This window comes from Pantherophis guttatus, chromosome 8 (genome assembly GCF_059756535.1).
Source record: "Pantherophis guttatus breed Tessera chromosome 8, ASM5975653v1, whole genome shotgun sequence".
Classification (NCBI taxonomy): Eukaryota; Metazoa; Chordata; class Lepidosauria; order Squamata; family Colubridae; genus Pantherophis; species Pantherophis guttatus.
In genome coordinates, this window is record NC_142070.1 from 7526758 (window position 1) to 7545570 (window position 18813).

Genomic DNA, 18813 nt, shown 5'->3' on the forward strand with positions numbered 1-18813 from the left:
TGGAGACCCCTGTTCTATACTGTGTGAACCCTGAAAAAGAATTAACTCGGTCAGTGTCGTAACTCTGTTGGGTTCATGGTTTACTACATAAATATTACACAGCAGAGTGCAGCATTTAATGTAGAAACAGGCCAAGAAAGAGAAGTTATTCAACTCTGCCAGATTGTACCCTCTGGTTAAGGAGTGTCTGGTTTAACTGTACTTTGAAGCGAAGCGTTTCTAGAGGTGGAACAATTTGCACATATCTAGGAGCACACGTTGTGAGATGCAAATTCCAAGGTTGCCTTAATCATCTATGGCAGGTTCAATGTCCAGATTCTGGAAGGAACCCACGGAACCTCTCATAGAGCTCTTGAGGTGTAAAAACAAAGGACGCTACAAGCTGGAAAATTAGTAATTTGTTACAGGTAGTTCCTAGACTTACGACCACAATTGAGCTCAAAATTTCCATGGCTAAAGCAAGATGGTTAAGTGAATTTTGGCCCAATTTAAGACCTTTCTTGCCACGTTAAGTGAATCACTGCAGTTGATAAGTTAGTATAGAATAGAATAGAATAACAGTTGGAAGGGACCTTGGAGGTCTTCTAGTCCAACCCCCTGCTTAGGCAGGAAACCCTACACCAGATAAATGGTTATCTAACATCTTAAAAACTTCCAGTGTTGGAGCATTCACAACTTCTGCAAGCAAGTTGTTCCACTGATTAATTGTTCTCACCGTCAGGAAATTTCTCCTTAGTTCTAAGTTGCTTCTCTCCTTGATTAGTCTCTACCCGTTGCTTCTTGTCCTGCCCTCAGGTGCTTTGGAGAAGAGCTTGACTCCCTCTTCTTTGGGGCAGCCCCTGAGATATTGGAAGACTGCTATCATGTCTTCTCTAGTCCTTCTTTTCATTAAACTAGACATACCCAGTTCCTGCAACCATTCTTCAGATGTTTTAGCCTCCAGTCCCCTAGTAACATGGTTAAGTCAAATCTGGCTTCCTCCTTGACTTTGCTTGTCAGAAGGTCGCAAAAGGGGATCACACGACACCAAGACACTGCAACCGTCATAAATACGAGCCACTCACAAGGGTCCAAATTTTGATCACATGACCATGGGGATGGTTATAGTGTGAAAAATGGTCGTAAGTCACTTTTTCAGTGCTGTTGTAACAAAGGTCACTAAACAAATAGTTGTAAGTCGAGGACTCCATGTATTGCCATCTAACAGTAATTCAGATGTTTGCAGCCCTGTACAACTAGTCCTTGACTTACTACAATTGAGCCTAAAACTTTCGATGCTAAGTGAAACATCGGTTAAGTAGATTTTGCCCCATTTTTCGACCTTTCTTGCCACAGGTATTAAGTGAATCGCTGCACTTGTTAAGCGAGTAACACCGTTGTTAAGTGAATCTGGCTTCCCCATTGCTTGTCAGAAGGTCGCAAAAGTTGACGGCATCACCGTGGGACACTGCAACCGTCATAAATATGAGTCGGTTGCCAAGCAACTGAATTTTGATACACATGAGCTTGTAGCTGCCGCAAGAGTCAGAAGTGTGAAAAATGGTCCTAGGTCACGTTTTTCATTTCCCGTTGTAACTTCCAACGTCACTAAATGAACTGTGGTAAGTCGAGGACTACCTGTAGAATTGGGGGCCGTTTCTGTGGAAGGGTGAGACGATGACTCCTGATTTTTGCAACTACCCCATCTTTAACTTCAACGCAAGATGTTCCATTCAGGAATGTGTTGCATTAGGGTCACTGCTGTGACCCAGCTCATGTATTAACTTACTGGATTTTATCGGAGAAGCCAAGACACAAAAAAAATTGGATCGTGGCACTGCTGGACTTAAGCCTTATGCAAGCATCATGGGGCCATGCGAATGCCCAGAAAGTTTACAGACAGGACAAGTGTTTTGAGTGGGGCAGGAAGACTTCACCCACACTTACTTCCAAGCAAATGGTTGAAAAAAAAAAAAAAAGAAATTAATCGCTCACTCATAAAATGCTGGGATTCAAAGAACAGAATAACAGAGTGGGAAGGGACCTCAGAGGTCTTCTAGTCCAACCCCCTGCTCAGGCAGGAAATCCTATACAGTGTCAGACAAACGGCTGTCCAGGCTCTTCTTAAAAACTTCCAGTGTTGCAGCATTCACAACTTCTGGAGGAAGTCATATGCATTATACAAGGTCTGGCACCCTACAAGCATGTTGGAAGTGAAGCTCCATAACTCCTGAAGAGTAAGCGTTGTATTGTTATAGGACTGTGATGGCGAACCGGTGGCACGCAGAGCCATATCTGTGGGCACGCAAACGTTGCCCTAGCTCAGCTCCAGCGCACATGCGCACACCAGCCAGCTGATTTTTGGGCCTTCCAGAAGTTGGGAAATGAACTGTTTCTGGCCTCCGGAGGGCCTCTGGGGTGGGGGGAGAAGGCTGTTTTTGCCCTCCCCAGTCTCCTAGAAAGCCTCTGGAGCCTGGGGAAGGTGAAAATGGGCTTCAAGTCCCACCGGAAGTCAGGAAATGGGCTGTTTCTGGCCTCCGAAGGGCCTCCAGGGGGGATGGGGAAGGCCGTTTTCACCCTCCCCAGCCGCCTAGAAAGTCTCTGGAGCCTGGGGAGGGCGAAAAACGGGCCTACTGGGCCCAAAAGCAGGGGGAGCATGGGGGGGGTCACATGCGTATGCATGGTGGAGCGCATTGAATTATGGGTGTGGACACATGCGTGCGCGATCCCACCCCCCTGTGCTCTCCCTGCTTTTGGCACGCAACAGCTAAAAGGTTTGCCATCACTGTTGTAGGAAGTCCTTGACTTACAACCATCCACTTAATGACCATTCCAAGTTGCAACAGCACTGAAAAAATGACTTATGACCAGTTTTCACACTTATGACCGTTGCAGCAGCCCGGTCCTCAAGTGATCAAAATTCAGACACTTGGTAATTGAGTCATATTTATGACGGTCACAGTATCCCAGGATCCGATTAGCGCCTGACCTTCGCACCTTCCGCCGTGAATTAAAAACTTGGCTTTTCAAATCCCTCGACCTGGACTGATGGGGTTTTAAGGGTTAAATTTTTTAAATTTTTTAGATTTTAGATTTTATTTTGTATTGTGGCTTGTGTTTCTATTATTGTGAGCTGCCCTGAGTCCACTGGGAGATAGGGCGGCATATAAGCCGAATAAAATAAATAAAATAAATAAAAAAAGTATGACTACTTCTTGTGACTTTCTGACAAGGGAAGCCAATGAGAAAGCCAGATTCACTTAACAACTGAGTTACTAACTTCATCATCTTCTTTTAAAGACCCCGTAACCCCTTGCAGAATGGAGTCTTGAGCAACTGGATGGAGCTGAGTGTTTACTGGCCGGATGCCCTTCCTGTCACCAATGCAGAGTTTTGTTCAGCAGGTATATTCTCAGTGCACCGAGAGAGAGAAATATCTGCCTCTACCTAGGATCGAACTCACAGCCTCCTGATTGTGAGGCGAGAGGTCAACCTCTAGGCCACCACACCACTCGAGTTACTAACTTAATAACTGCAATGATTCGCTTAACATTCGTGGCAAGAATGGTTGGAAAATGGGGCCAAACTCACTTAGTAACTGTCTTGCTTAGCAATAGAAACTATCGGCTCAATTGTGGTTTTAAGTCAAGGACTACTTACCTGTGTTTTCCATTTCATTCGTGTATTAATCCGCCAGCTCAATTCTTACACAAATGTGCACTCAAAGAACATGGACTTTGGTTTTAATTATCAGCACAAATTCATCGAATAAAGTTTAAGGATCAAGTGCATAAAGGCAGTATTAACTTGATAGCCAGATACCATAAAAAGGTTAATTTTGATCAAAAGCTATATGCTAAGGGTATAAATAAGGGTACTGAATAACGTTTGGCCAATAAGAGATGCCTATGTTACAGGTAGTCCTCATTTAGTAACCGCAATTCGGACTGGTCACTCTGTTGTTAAGCGACAAGGTTACCAAATAACACCACGATTGTGCTTTATGATCTTCCTTCAGTTTTCTTTTGCTTTACCGAAGTTGTAAATGTGAGGATTGGTTGCAAAGTCATTTTTTCATCCCCGTTATAACTGTGAGCGGTCACTGTATGAGGCAATCACTAAACAAAGGCTATCTGTAGGAGGAAACAGGGCTGAGGATCACATAATAAATGGAGTTGTGTCACATATGTAAGCAGGAATGTGGAGGGAATGTTCTAACTACGATGAGCTGATTTTTGTGGCCTTCACTATATAATTTTAATATGTTTTCTGTCTCAAAAAAAGGCTTATTAATTTGAAGCCACCATGTTTAGAGTGATCTAGACTGAGATGACCATAAACAGCCCTCAAACAAATAAAAATAAAAAAACACTGAGGTACAATCTCAAAGGTGCTTTTTCAAGAGGCAACTGAACTTTCTCTGTTTTTCTTGGAAGACGTTTCGCTTCTCATCCAAGAAGCTTCTTCAGCTCTGGCTGGATGGTGGGGAATAGAAGGATCCATCCAGTCAGAGCTGAAGAAGCTTCTTGGATGAGAAGTGAAATGTCTTCAAGGAAAAAAACAAAGAAAGCCCAGTGGCCTCTTGAAAAAGGCCCTTTGGGACAACCATGGATGACTGAGAATCTCCATAGACACTGAGGTGCAATGTTTCAGATTTAAATAAAAATCTGTAGAGTTGTCACAGCCAGTAATGCATCAATCCTACTTAAATTGAGTGCTAAGCACTGCAAAGGCCTAGTTAAAAGTCCTTTTTCTAATATTTATCCCATGCAGTATTGATTGAGCAGGGGGTTGGACTAGAAGACCTCCAAGGTCCCTTCTGTGATTCTGATTCACTGCATTGTACCCATTTCAGCACTTTTTTATCAAAGCAAAAGGGCATATATATTTTTTTTCCCTTATCACAACATCCTTGTAAGAAAGCAACTCCCCTGTAGCCAACAAACAGGTTAAGGTCACCCTGCTCTTAAAATCTCTACTCAGAGAGCAACTACTATAAGCACCCACGTGCTGCTCCAACACATCACTAATTCTCAAGTATTTAAGATAAGGACAGAGCAAATACTGTGACCGGGAAGAGGTTCATTTACATAACAATGAAAGCCTCATGAATTGCATTTCCCTAGCGTGCTAAATTTGGTTAGTGTTAATATAGTTGATGGCATAATGTATGTGTGGTACTAATCCAGTTCTTTTGCTCCGGTTATGCAAACCCAGAGAAGGGGATTAATTAAGTAACCAAGTTATAAGGACACAGGACGAACAAAGCAGAGTAAGAACCATCTGAATACCTGTGGAGATTCTCAAACATCCAGGTTCATAGCAATAGCACTTTAGATTTATATACCACTTCACAGTGCTTTTACAGCCCTCTCTAAGCGGTTTACAGAGTCAGCCTCATGCCCCCCAACCATTTGGGTCCTCATTTGACGCACTTGGAGGACACAGATAAACTTCCAAGCGGTCTCAACGACTCCCTAAAAAGATTGCAAATGACCAGCTGTCTGCAAGGAATATAAATTCTTCCATTCCCCACCATCCAGTCAGAGCTGAAGAAGCTTCTTGGATGAGAAGCGAAACGTCTTCAAAGAAAAACAAGGAAGTCCAGTTGCCTCTTGAAAAAGCACCTTTGGGACAACCATCTGAATAGTTTTCGACTTTGTGATCTGCCATGCTTAATTTAAGAGGGTATGCCAACACCTTCTGGTAAGTGGGCAGCTTTCTTTCTAACTTTGAACAGTTGTGTTCCTGGCAATTCCAATTTTCAACCATGGTCAAAAGCAACTTTTTTTGAGGATAGAAAAATAAGGTGCACCTCTAATTTCCGCATGCAACAAACAAACTCCGCATACAGAATAACAGAGTTAAAAGGAACCTTGGAGGTCTTCTAACCACTGCAACACCAGGAGTTTTGGCTTGAACTAATAGATCATGAACATTAATTTTGGGTAGAAATGGTATTGTTTTTATATTGTTCATCAATTGTTTTGCTTTGTTATCCTCACCCATAATTGATTTGAGCAGCTTACAAATATTGTAAATCATGTATGAATTCCATTGACACATAATGCCCATAAGGATCATCCTCAATTTATGACTACAAATTGAAAACAGAATTTGTGTTGCTAAGCAAGACAGTCGTTAAGTGGGTTTTGCTCCATTTTATGACCTTTCTTGTCACAGTTGAATAAGTGAATAAGTGAATCAGAGTAGTTGTTAAGTTAGTAACATGGCTGTTAAGTGAATCTGGCTTCCCCATTGAGTTTGCTTGTCAGGTCGCAAAACGGGATCAAATGACCCTGGGACATTGCAACCGTCGTAAATACGAGCCATTTGCTAAGTGTCCAAATTTTGATGATGTGACTACCAGGTCATTAAGTGTGAAAAGTGATCACAATTCACTTTTTTTCAGGGCCATTTGTAACTTTGAATGGTCACTAAATAAATGGCCGTAAATCAAGGACTATCTGTATGATGTATTTTTATAACTCTGGCTGTCTATGCATGCTATGATTCTAGTCTCCTGTTTCGCCCGTCTGTTGCTCCCTTTCAACTACACTACATCTTACCTTTGTGTGGGAAAATGACGCAATGATCATATCTTGTTCAACAAGTTAATACTCAAATTTGCTACGCAAATTTCCAGGAAATGAAAGGGGAACTTTTTTTCCCCACAAAAAATTAATAATTTCCCAACCTTTAACATTTCTTTAAAAATATTGTGAAAGAGAAGTTCTTGTAACTGTACTTCTACATTTATATCAGAAGTAAAGGAAGCAATATTTAAATAGATATTTAAATAAATCTACTTCTGTGCTACTATCGCAGCACCATCGAGAGTGTCCTGACATACGGCATTCTTGCATGGTATGGGAGCAGCTCTGTAGCGGACAAAAAAGCTCCCCAGAGAATCATGAAAACTGCCCAGAATATCATCGGACTCCAGCTACCAGCCCTGGACGACATCTTCGAATCTCACTGTTTGAGGAAGTTGCATAACATTCTCAAGACACTCTTCCCATCCTGCTTACAATCTTTTTGGACTGTTGCCTTCTGGCAGAAGATTCAGAATAATTAAAACTTGGACCACACGTTTTCTGAATAGTTTTTATCCCAGAGCTATGATTGCACTCAACAATGAACTAAAGGGCCACCATCAGTGAGCTGTTGGGCAGCATTACTTGGTCTGTTGTGTAGATGTTTGGGTGGTTTAGGGGTGGGGAATTGTGGTGGGTGGGAGTGTGTTTGCGGATTGTTATGTGTGTTGGACCTGGTCTTTGGGCGTTAAGTGAATTTCGTTGTATGGGTATACTGTGTATACACGTACAATGACAATAAAGTTATTTTTTTTTCCTTAGAAAGGGGTGAAGATTCATTTTCTCTTTTCAACTTAGAGAGAACTGAGACCAGTGGTGGGTTCCTCCTGGTTCGGTCCGGTTCGGCTGAGCCGGTAGCGGTGATGATATGATGTCACCGAACTGGTTCTTCCCCCCCGCCCTCCCACATTATTCTTACCTTTTATTTGGTCCCACCCCCAATCTATTGCTGCCTCCTGAGTCCCAGCTGATGACTAGAGGGAAAAAAACTGTTTAAACTCTTGCCGCGGGGCTTCAAAGGGCCGCCCTACAGCTGATCAGTGTTAAAAATAAACAAATGAGTTGGGTCGTAAGTGCGAGGACTGGTCGTAAGTGCGAGAACTTTCCAGAAATGACTCTGACCAGCTAGCCACGCCCACCTAGTCACATGACCTCCAAGCCACACCCACAAAATAAGCCACGCCCACAGAACCGGTAGTAAAAAAATTTAGAACCCACCCCTGACTGAGACCATGTCTATCTACGGCAGGGGGATTAAAATCATGGCCTGGGGGCCGGATCCAGCCCACAGGGTGCTTAGATCTGGCCCGCAGGACCGCTCTGGAAACAACGAACAATCGGCCTGCAGTGCCTCTGCCGGCGAAAACGGAGCTCGGGAAGGCTGTCTGTGGCCCTTCCGGGCTCTGTTTTTACTGGCAGAGGGTTGCAGGAGGCCGCTGCAGCCGGAAACGGAACTCGGGAGCCCATTTTCGCTGGCAGAGCACTCTGGCCACCACGGGTGCCCTCCATTACACGAGTGATGTTCATCTGGCCACGCCCACCCTGGCCACATCCACCCCGCCACCCCGCCCCCCCGCGGTCAAACACAACCCTGATGCAGCCCTCAATGAAATCGAGTTTGATACTCCTGATTTAAGGGCTATAACAAGTTGGTTAAAAAATATTGCATTTTATGTTCCAAAATGAAAATAATCCAACATGGTTTATTCATCTGTATTCTGTAGACCTGAACATCTGCCTGTCTTAATTGCAACAGACGGTTAAGACACTGGAGCAGTGGTGAAATCCAAATTATTTTACTACCGGTTCTATGGGCATGGCTTGGTGGGCGTGGTGTGGCTTGGTGGGCGTGGCAGGGGAAGAATACTGCAAAATCCCCATTCCCACCCCACTCCAGGGGGAAGGATACTGCAAAATCTCCATTCCCACCCCACTCCAGAGGAAGGATACTGCAAAATCTCCATTCCCACCCCACTCCAGGGGAAGGATACTGCAAAATTTCCATTTTCACCCCACTGCAGGGGAAGAATACTGCAAAATCCCCATTCCCACCCCACTCCAGGGGAAGGATACTGCAAAATCCCCATTCCCACCCCACTCCAGGGGAAGGATACTGCAAAATACCCATTCCCACCCCACTCCAGGGGAAGGATACTGCAAAATACCCATTCCCACCCCACTCCAGAAGGAAGGATATTGCAAAATCTCCATTCCCACCCCACTCTGGGGCCAGCCAGAGGTTGTTTTTGCCGGTTCTTGGAACTGCTACCGGTTCTCCAGAACCTGTCAGAACCTGCTGGATTTCACCCCTGCACTGGTGTTATAATTTTAACAAAGCTAAGAATGAATACTTTTATCAACATTTACACACGTTCTTTTAAATAATGCTGCTTACAAGCTACAACAATTTGGACTTTAAGGTAAATGGGGATTAAAGTAGATAGTACATATCATTTATGCTCATCAATTCCAGGTTAAATAAATGAGTTACTTGATCAAAATATTTATTCCCTATGGCAGAACTTGGTATTTAAAAACTTTGTCTCTCTTTTAATGGTGAGAGATTCAAAATTTATTCATGTTTAGTTTTTTTAAAGTTCAGCTATTACCAGATTTCTGAACTATCACAAATTTTATTAGTACAGGTAATCCTCAATTTGCAACAGTTCATTTAGTGACCATTTGAAGTTAAAACGGCACTGAAAAAAGTGACTGATGGCTATTTTTCATACTTACGACCGTTGCAGCATCCCCATGGTCACATGACCAAAACTCAAGACGTTGGCAACTGACCCGTATTTATGACGGTTCCAGTGTTCCAGGGTCACATGATCCACTTTTTGTGACCTTCTGACAAAGTCAATGGAGAAACCAGATTCATTTAATGACCGTGTTACTAACTTAACAACTGCAATGATTCACTTAACAACTGTGGCAAGAAAAGTTGTAAATTGGGGCAAAGTATTTGAGTTTCATCTTCAGGATCTGGCCTTCTAAAGAGCAGCCAGGGTTGATCAACTCTAGGACTGATCAGTTGGATCGCCTTGCAGTCCAAGCAGTGGTGGAATTCAAAAAAGAATTACTACCTGTTCTGTGGGCATGTCTTGGTGGGCATGGCAGGGGAAGGATACTGTAAAATCTCCATTCCCACCCCACTCCAGGGGAAGGTTACTGCAAAATCCCCATTTCCTCCCAATTAGCTGGGATTTGGGAGGCAGAGAATAGATAGGGGTGGGCCCAGTCAGAGGTGGTATTTACCGGTTCTCCGAACTACAAAACATTTCCGCTACCGGTTCTCCAGAATTGGTCAGAACCTGCTGAAACCCACCTCTGAGTCCAAGAGACTCGCAGGAGTCTTCTCCAGCACCAGAGTTCAAAGGCCTCCATTCTTTGGTGCTCAGCCTTCCTTATGGTCCAACTTTCACAGCCATACATTGCAATTGTGGGAATGTTGTGGGAAAACCATAGCCTTGACTATACGCTCTTTTGTTGGCAGGGTGATTTCTCTGCTTTTTAGTATGCTGTCTAACTTTGCCATAGCTTTCCTCCCCAGGAGCAAGCGTCTTTTCATTTCTTGGCTGCAGTCCCCATCTGCGGTGATCTTGGAGCCCAGGAAAATAAAATCTGTCACTACCTCCATTTCTTCCCCATCTATTTGCCAGGAATTGAGAGGGCCGGATGCCATGATCTTAGTTTTCTTAATATTGAGTTTCAAGCCAACTTTTGCACTCTCCTCCTTCACCCGCATCAAAAGGCTCTTTAGTTCCTCTTCGCTTTCTGCCATTAGAGTGGTATCATCTGCATATCTGAGGTTGTTGACATTTCTCCCGGAAATCTTAATTCCAACTTGTGATTCGTCTAGCCTTGCCTTTCTCATGGGCTAACCAAATGCCCACCATTTAAATCAACAATATATTATCCCTGGGAAAATATTGGTAATGCCAAAGACCCAAAATCAAAAAGACAAATACGGGCAAAGATAACTGAATATATCTTCCAGAAGCCAATCAGGAAGATAAGAGTTACACAGAATCAGAGATGGCGGATTTTATTTCCGCCATCGATGTATTTTATGTCTCAATATTTTGTATTTAAAAAGAATATAAAGCAATGTGTGTTATCCTCCTGCGTTCAACTCTTGATGAAAATCAAAGTTGAAAATCAACCTTGCCTAGACTAATGTAGAGGCAAATGATTGCCTCTTGATCACACTTTGATCACACTAGAGAGTGTCAAGGCCTTAAGAACTGACCTTTATAAGTTAGCTGATATCAAGAACATAATGTAATTTAGATTAATGGGAGTCACAGGAGGAAACCCCAAAGTGCAGATGGCAGATAAGTCTTTAGATCAAGAGCAGATGCAATTATGAACACAGAAATTCAGATGACTCCAACCGAAAGCACGAAGTCCGCTATGCCATAAACCCTACAGGGTACGGCAGAAAAATCACAAAGCAAAAACAGTTAGCTAAACCCTAATTGAAAGTGGAAATAAATCTAACTGCACGATCAAGAAATAATATGGGAAAAATTGAGCTACCTCTCAGCTCACAGGCCAATGAAGCCTTGGACAAATTCCAAAATAGGGGATTGGCATGCTAACAAAGGATAGGCTTATTACAATATTACAACAATTTGGGTGGGGGAAAAGAGACACACATACACACACACAGAACAAAAGAATGTTAAACCAGCAGGCTGAGTGGGTAGTGACGATGGCTTAGCTTAGAGCCAAGGACGTAACAGGAATCCCCAAAGAAAGGAAAGAGAGGGGCAGGTTAAGAAATGCGTTTTGTATAAAGACTGCACGAACTACATTTTGTTAGCCTTGTGACAAATTGTAGGGATTTCACGCGGCTTACGGAAACAGGTCTTCCTAGAATGGAGAGCTGATGTCAGTTTAATCAACCCAAGGCAGCTGATGTGTTTGCATTCCATTTGTTCTTTCTAAATGGGAACAGGTTTAAAATGTTAACCGGAGATGTCATGTCAAACAATCCAAACGCTGAAGAGAAAATAGCAGACTTGGTCTAACTTTTTGCACAAGCTAAACCAGCTGAAGCCAGGGAAACCCAGTTTTAAAAAGACTGCATGAGTGATCACCCGGTACTGTTACCTTCAGCTATGCAGGCAACAAGTTGGCCTTGCCACTGATGTCACCACAACATGGTAACACCTGAGATGTATATCAGTTAATTTAGGTGTATCTTGGAGCAACCGGTGTATATCTAGGCACAATTCCCTTTCCCTTCTGTTAGAACACAAATGCATCCAGCTTTCACTGAAATGGCAGAGAAAGTATGTTCCACTACTCTACTTTTTCTGCATTAAGCAGTGGCCCCTATAGACAAAGTTGTCCTGACAGATAAGAAGGATCTTCAAATGCCTCAAAATAAAGCCTAAAGTCTAGTGATTAAGGTACCAGGCTAGAAACCAGGAGATTGTGAGTACTGCAAAGAACTTGATACTCTGAGCTTGGTTGCTTTTTTGGAGACGTTTCATTACCACACTAGGTAACATTATCAGTACACTACTATTCAGCCCTGAACTACAAATATTCTCTTATCAGTTCTAGTCCTGTTTTAGGCATGAAAGCTGGCCAGGTGACTTTGGACCAATCACCAGGAGTCTGTGAGTTTCAGTCCCGCCTTAGGCCTCAAAGACAGCTGGGTGATTTTGAGCCACTCACAGCCCAACTCATCTTACAGGGCTGTTCTGCTGGGGAAAATAGGAGGATGAAGGTATGTTTGCCACCTAATTTGTAAAAATAACAAAAGTAGAAATATAAATAAAAACTTGGTGGTTCCATATCATGAATGAGTCTCTCACGTGTGCCTCATTTGCACTCAGAACAAACAATGCCACCTAACTCCATGCACAATCCCTGTGCCCTGTTTCTCCCAAGTGCCAGTCAAACAGGTTCTGAGAATAACACAGATTTATATGAAGTGTCATATCCATGCAAAGGGCTTGCGGTTTGGCATTTGAGTAAATTCCCCGGGGGCTCAAATGCCTTATTAAAAAAAACAGCTAGTTAAGTAATCCTGCAAGGGCAGAACTCATACATGCAGAAATGCATCCATTTCTGATTGAATCAAAGCATGCTATTTGTTACTTTCTCCAGCATTGCTCTGGTGTTTCCTGAAATGAGCCATAATTACTCACAGGATTTAATCCTTTGGAGATTATGATCCGGTTCCTGAAAGTCAAACTGGATAATAGCCCAGGCAGCTTTAGTTCGGTTTTAAAGCAAAACTGAGATAAGAGTGGGGAGACATTCTTTTCGTTCTTCCTTTACAGATCGAGCTGTAATTAAACGGAAGTACAAGAAATATGTAGAGTAACCTTCTCCCACAAGGTGCTCACTAGTGGTGGGTTGTCCCCGGTTCAGACCGGTTCGCAAGAACTGGTAGTAAAGCCGGGGGGGGTAAGCCCCACCCACCACGCCAGATGTCATCATCGGCGATCTGCGAATGCGCAGAAGCGCGATCCCATTGCGAACCGGTAGTAAAGGTAAGCAGGGAGCGGGGGGGTCACTCATGCATGTGGGTGGGTACACACACGTGCAAACCCCCCGCGTTCCCGCCGCTTTTGGCACGCAACAGCAAAAAGGTTAGCCATCACTGCTCTAGATTGTATAGCTTTCCCCCAAAATGCTTTATCCTTAGTTACTCAGAGTCAACATTTAGACTCTATCCACACCTCAAGTTGTGAGAAAGATGTAAAGTATGTATCTTTTAGTGCCGATTTCCAAAAGATGTCCGGATTTACAGATCACAACAAGCCAAAATATGACTAAGTTTTGATTATCGTACATTATGATGTGAACCAGCTACAACTTACTCAAAAAACATGATTAATCAAAACACGATTTAGCATGATGCATGAGCTTCATAGTTAATAGCCCTCTGCTGTATAATTAATTCCTCCAGTCATAGCTGCACACATAAACTCCATCCAATATGCTATTGACACCTTAACGGATCTTCTACCTCAAGATCAAATCGAAGTTCACAGGGGCAGCTGATTTTTCTTGGCTGATTTCAACCTGGTGGATCACTTCCACTGATAATGCATCTACTAAAAAAAAAAAAATCCTAAGTGTGATGTAATTTTCCTACAAAATGTAATATGTACATCTCACATAGGAGGGGGGAAAAACAATTGAGGGGGACACTTGCCAGAGAAAAGAAACAGAATGGAGCAAATATTTCTGCCTATAAGTGTTCAGTCCATGGGAAGGAAGGAAGGAAGGAAGGAAGGAAGGAGGGAAGGAAGGAAGGAAGGAGGGAGGGAGGGAGGGAGGGAAGGGAAGGGAAGGGAAGGGAAGGGAAGGGAAGGGAAGGGAAGGGAAGGGAAGGGAAGGGAAGGGAAGGGAAGGGAAGGGAAGGGAAGGGAAGGGAAGGGAAGGGAAGGGAAGGTAGGAAGGAAGGAAGGAAGGAAAGAAGGAAGGAAGCTTTTCATTTCTAGATTCTTATTCTCATGACTTCTCCCCTGCTCAAATGTCAATCTGATTTTCCCCCACGCATCTTTTCCAAAGAGTAGCACCAAATATGTCAGTCTTTTTGCAACTTATACCACTGTTCCCATTTGAATCTATTCCAGTTGGTAAAAGGAATTTCAACTTTTCTCCCAAGTTCCAGTCCCACTTACTTTTTCCCACTACGCTAATTTGATCTTGCACCCCATATATACCCCTGGCAGTAGCCCCTTCTTCTAGTCCCAGCTTCCTCCTACTCTAAAGACACTGCAAACTTTCCCTGTCATCTTTTCCCACGCCTTTCTCCAAACATGTTTCAAGAGTTCTTGCATCACAAGAACCCACAACTACAGCCGACGGCAAGAAGCAAAGTAGAAAGTGTGATTTCCCAAGCCATTCGCCTTCAGGTGGAAGGAAATGAACTCCGACAACCCCTTATCCCCTACCTGAAGTACCCACGGACAGCAAACTCCCAGCATGGAAAACCCGGGGGCTGCATTCCTACAACCAATTTAAACCTAGTTACTAACCAATCCGGTTTCCAGGCTCTCGTCCTATACGACTCACCCCTTAACCCTAAACCACCCAACATGAAACCCAACCGAGGTCAACGCCAACCGAGAAGCAAGCTGTGCGAACTGGAGCTGACAGGTCACAGCCCCAACTTGGCTGAATGTGTTGTGTGAATGTGGCGCCAGCAGACACTTTCTGCAGAGGCTCAAACAACAGGTGTGGATGGAAACCCCCAACTCGGCACCTGCCGGCACCTGCATTCATTTTTGGTCACCACATCACAAAAATAAGATGTTGAGACTTTGGGGGAAAATGCAAACAAGAGCAATTAAGATGATTAAGGGCCTGGAGGCTAAAACATATGAAGAACGGTTGCAGGATTTGAGTTTGGCTAGTCTAGAGAAAAGAAGAATTAGGGGGGGACATGATAGCAGTCTTCCAGTATTTGAGTGGCTGCCACCAAGAAGAGGGGGTCAACTTATTTTCCAAAGGACCAGAAGGCAGGACAAGAAACAATGGATGGAAAGTAATCAAGGAGAGAAGCAACCTGGAATTAAGGAGAAACTTCCAAACAGGGACGACAATTCACCAGTGGAACAGCTTGCCACCAGAAGTTGTGGATGCTTCATTATTGGGGGGGTTTTAAGAAGAGACTGGACAGCCTCCTGTCTGAAATGGCATAGATTCTCCCGCATGAGTGGGGGGCTGGACTAGAAGACCTCCAAGGTCCCTTCCGGCTGTATTCTGATTTCTGATGGATTCACAGCTACTGGAACCTGATCGCAAACTATCATTAGATTGGCAGCTAAGGATTTGACACTAGGCTACCTACCATCTGGTAACTGCTTGGGGTTTGGCAGCTACGATATGGTAGCCTCTGAAATTTATTTATTTTTATTATTATTTTATTATTTAAATTTTTATACCGCCCTTCTCCCGAGGGACTCAGGGCGGTGCACAGCCACAATTAGACACATATATCCATAGGGCAGCGGTGATATAGGGCAGCGATCACCAACAGGTGGTCTGCGAGAAAATTGCGGCGGTCCGCAGAAAAACTTGTTTGCATTATTATATGGCACTAAATACCATTTATCTTTTTTTTTTAAATTTCATATTAGTGGTCCACGGGATTTAAAATTATGATTTATTTATTTTTTTTGCTTTAATTTATATGCCGCCCTTCTCCGGAGACTCAGGGCAGTTTACAATGCGTTAAGCAAAAGCCTTCATACTTTTGTATATTTCTACAAAGTCAGCTTATTGCCCCCACAAACTGGGTCCTCAATTTACCTACCTTAGAAAGGATGGAAGGCTGAGTCAACCTTGAGCCTGGTGGGATTTGAACTTGCAGTAATTGCAGGCAGCAGATGTTAATAACAGTGCATTAGTCCAATGTACTGCCAAGGCTCTTTTAGTGGTCCCTTGAGATCTGAAAAGGTTGGTGACCTCTGATATAGCATCTTCCGCTTGATGAAGGAAGGGGGAAGGCTGGACTAGAAGACCTCTAAGGTCCCTTTTTCCAGCTCAATCCCGATTCCGATTTCCTTCTCGGTTTTCCCACCTCACAGGGTTGTCGGGAGAAGTAGGGGAAAGAAAAAAAAAGCAACCTGGGCACGAAGCAGGAGACTTGGTTCCCCCCCCCCCCCCGCGCGAGAAAAGAGCCTGTAGTCCAGTGGACTGAAGCACTGTTATTAACAACTGCTGCTTGCAATTACTGCAAGTTCGAATCTCGCCAGGCTCAAGGTTGACTCAGCCTTCCATCCTTTCTAAGGTAGGTAAAATGAGGACCCGGTTTGTGGGGGCAATAAGCTGACTTTGTATAAATAGACAAAAAGGATGAAGGCTATTGCTTAACGCATTGTAAGCCGCCCTGAGTCTCCGGAGAAGGGCGGCATAGAAATTAAAGCAAAAAAAAAAAAAAAAAAGCAAGCAAGCGGGTGGGAATGAAGGGGGGGGGAAAGAAAGCTGAGGAGAAAAGCGCCCGCTTGGCCGCCTTCACGCGACACGTGTTTGGTGTCGTGTGAAGCCGGGTCAAGCTCCCCCCTCACCCATAACACTCTCTCCTCTCGGCTAGCGTCGAGACCTCGGACGGGTCAAGGAGAGAAAACACGAAGCCACCCCCCGCAATTCCTAAACCCCCCGAAGCCAAAAAAACAAAAACTAAAGCCTCACCTCCTGGGGTCGATTTTCCGCCGGTCGTCCAGCTTGGCGGCTGTTTCGGAGCGGCAGAAGCGAAACGAAGAGCCCGAGGTGGTCCGGCACGAGGTGGGCGAGTGGGGGGGGGGGGCGGCAAAGCGGAGCGGAAAAAGCCGAAGCTCTTCGGTTTCTTTCTTCGTTGACTCTTTTTTCTCTCTCTCTCTCTCTCTCTCTCTTTCTCGCTTCTTTGGCAACTTTTCGGAAATCCGGGCTGACGCGCAGGGCTGAGAGGAGCGGGAGCCGCGGAGGCGGCTAGGCTTCCCCGAAGACGACCTTCCTCCTCTTCTTCCTCCTCCTCCTCCTCCTCCTTCTCCTCACGCGACCCCCTTGGCCGGCTGAGCGAACGAGCGAGCGGGGAGACCCTCCTCAAAAGCCGGGCTCGGCCAAAGCGCGCGAGGCGGGTTTCTTGCTTGGGGTTCCTTGCTTGGGTTGAGTTGACCGGCTGACAGCCGGGCGAGCGAGCGTCTTGCCGGTTTTTCCGAGAGTTGGGTGGGTGGGCTTTTGTGAGGGGTCGGCGGGGCCAGCCCTCTTTTTTCTTCTTCTTCTTCTCCTCCTCCTGCTTTTATACTCCTGTGGTGCCGGCGTGGATATTGCAAAAAAAAAAGCCTGGAGAAAGTCGCCCGTCCCGTTTCCCGCCCCCCCTTCTCCCCCGTGCGAGGTTTAAAGCCGCGGCTGGGCGCTGCGGGGCCGTCCCCCTTTAGCCTCGACCCCTCCTCCCGGATCCCATTTCCCACCCCGCCAGCCCTCGTGTTACAGCCAGGAGCGTCACGGGGCCCCGGCAGGAGGAGGAGGAGGAGGACGAGGAGGGAGAAAGGAGGAGCCAGGCAGGCCAGGTCCGGCTTTCTGGTGTGACGAGGAGGGGTCGGTAGAGGCTGAGGTGAAAAAGGGAGGGAGGGAATCCCGTCGGTCCGTGAAAGGTTTGAGTGGGGGGCGGGGGATGGTGCCGGTTCTGTTTTGGGGTAGAAGTGGGGGAGCTGCTGGGTCCAGAAGGCGAGAGGAAGGGGGTGGTTGAGGGGGTAATTATTTTTGAGCAGGTGCTTCGGAAAAGCTCCCCCCACTTGAAAACTCTACCCCAAAAAAATCTCTTTTTTTCTTTTTTTTCCTCATTTTAAAAACAAACTTTATTAAACAGAAAAAGATAAAATATCATATCAAATACATACAAAATACACTTATATACAATAAAAATAGAAAAAACAATACAAAACTACACAAACTATATATATCTGTGCGTGTGTGTGTGTGTGTGTGTGTGTGTGTGTGTGTGTGTGTGTGTACAGTTAATATTTCGGGTTTCTTCACGTGTAATTGTGAAACCCGAAATATTAACTGTACACACATATATACCCGTGAAAACTTACATAGACATCTCTCTCTCTCTCTCTCTCTCTCTCTCTCTCTCTCTCTCTCTCTATATATATATATATATATATATATATATATATATATCTTTTCTCTTACTTTTGGTAGGTTTTATGTGTGTTTTTCTTTTAGCCAGGTTTTTCCTACATAACCAAGATTTTTCTGCAGAAAAATCTGAGCTAAGGCTGCAGAAAAATCTTGGTTAAATAGGAAAAACTTGGCTAAAAGAAAAACACACACACACACACATATATATAGTGACTTATTACATCATTTATCTTGTTGACGGTGGTTGTTAATTTTATTTTCATACAAACTTTTACATTTATTTTTTTTACAGAGCCTGTAGTACAGTGGACTAAGCACTGTTAGTAACATCTGTTGCTTGCAATTACTGCAAGTTCGAATCTCTCCAGGCTCAAGGTTGACTCAGCCTTCCATCCTTTCTAAGGTAGGTGAAATGAGGACCCGGATTGTGGGGGCAATAAGCTGACTTTGTATAAATATATAAAAGTATGAAGGCTTTTGCTTAACGCATTGTAAACTGCACTGAGTCTCCGGAGAAGGGCGGCATATAAATTAAAGCAAAACAAAAAACCAAACAAACTTATCCATTCGTGCCATCTATTCCATACCATATTTTGAGTCTACCTTGTCTTTTAACTCAAAATGTTAATTTATC

At 44.3% G+C, this 18813-nt stretch overlaps 1 protein-coding gene across 3 annotated transcripts in view; it reads right to left on the reverse strand.

Annotated features, from left to right (window-relative positions):
• Positions 1–17495, reverse strand: part of SLC4A4 (solute carrier family 4 member 4) — a 191152-nt gene extending 173657 nt beyond the window's left edge. For 2 of the 3 annotated variants that reach the window (XM_060687039.2, XM_034431265.3), the window contains exon 1: positions 16746–17468. The gene's annotated coding sequence lies outside the window, so the exon portion shown is untranslated. Of the gene's footprint in view, positions 1–16745 lie in introns of all 3 variants that reach the window. The other variant, XM_034431263.3, reaches the window with a different exon arrangement.
• Positions 17496–18813: the final 1318 nt, after the last annotated feature.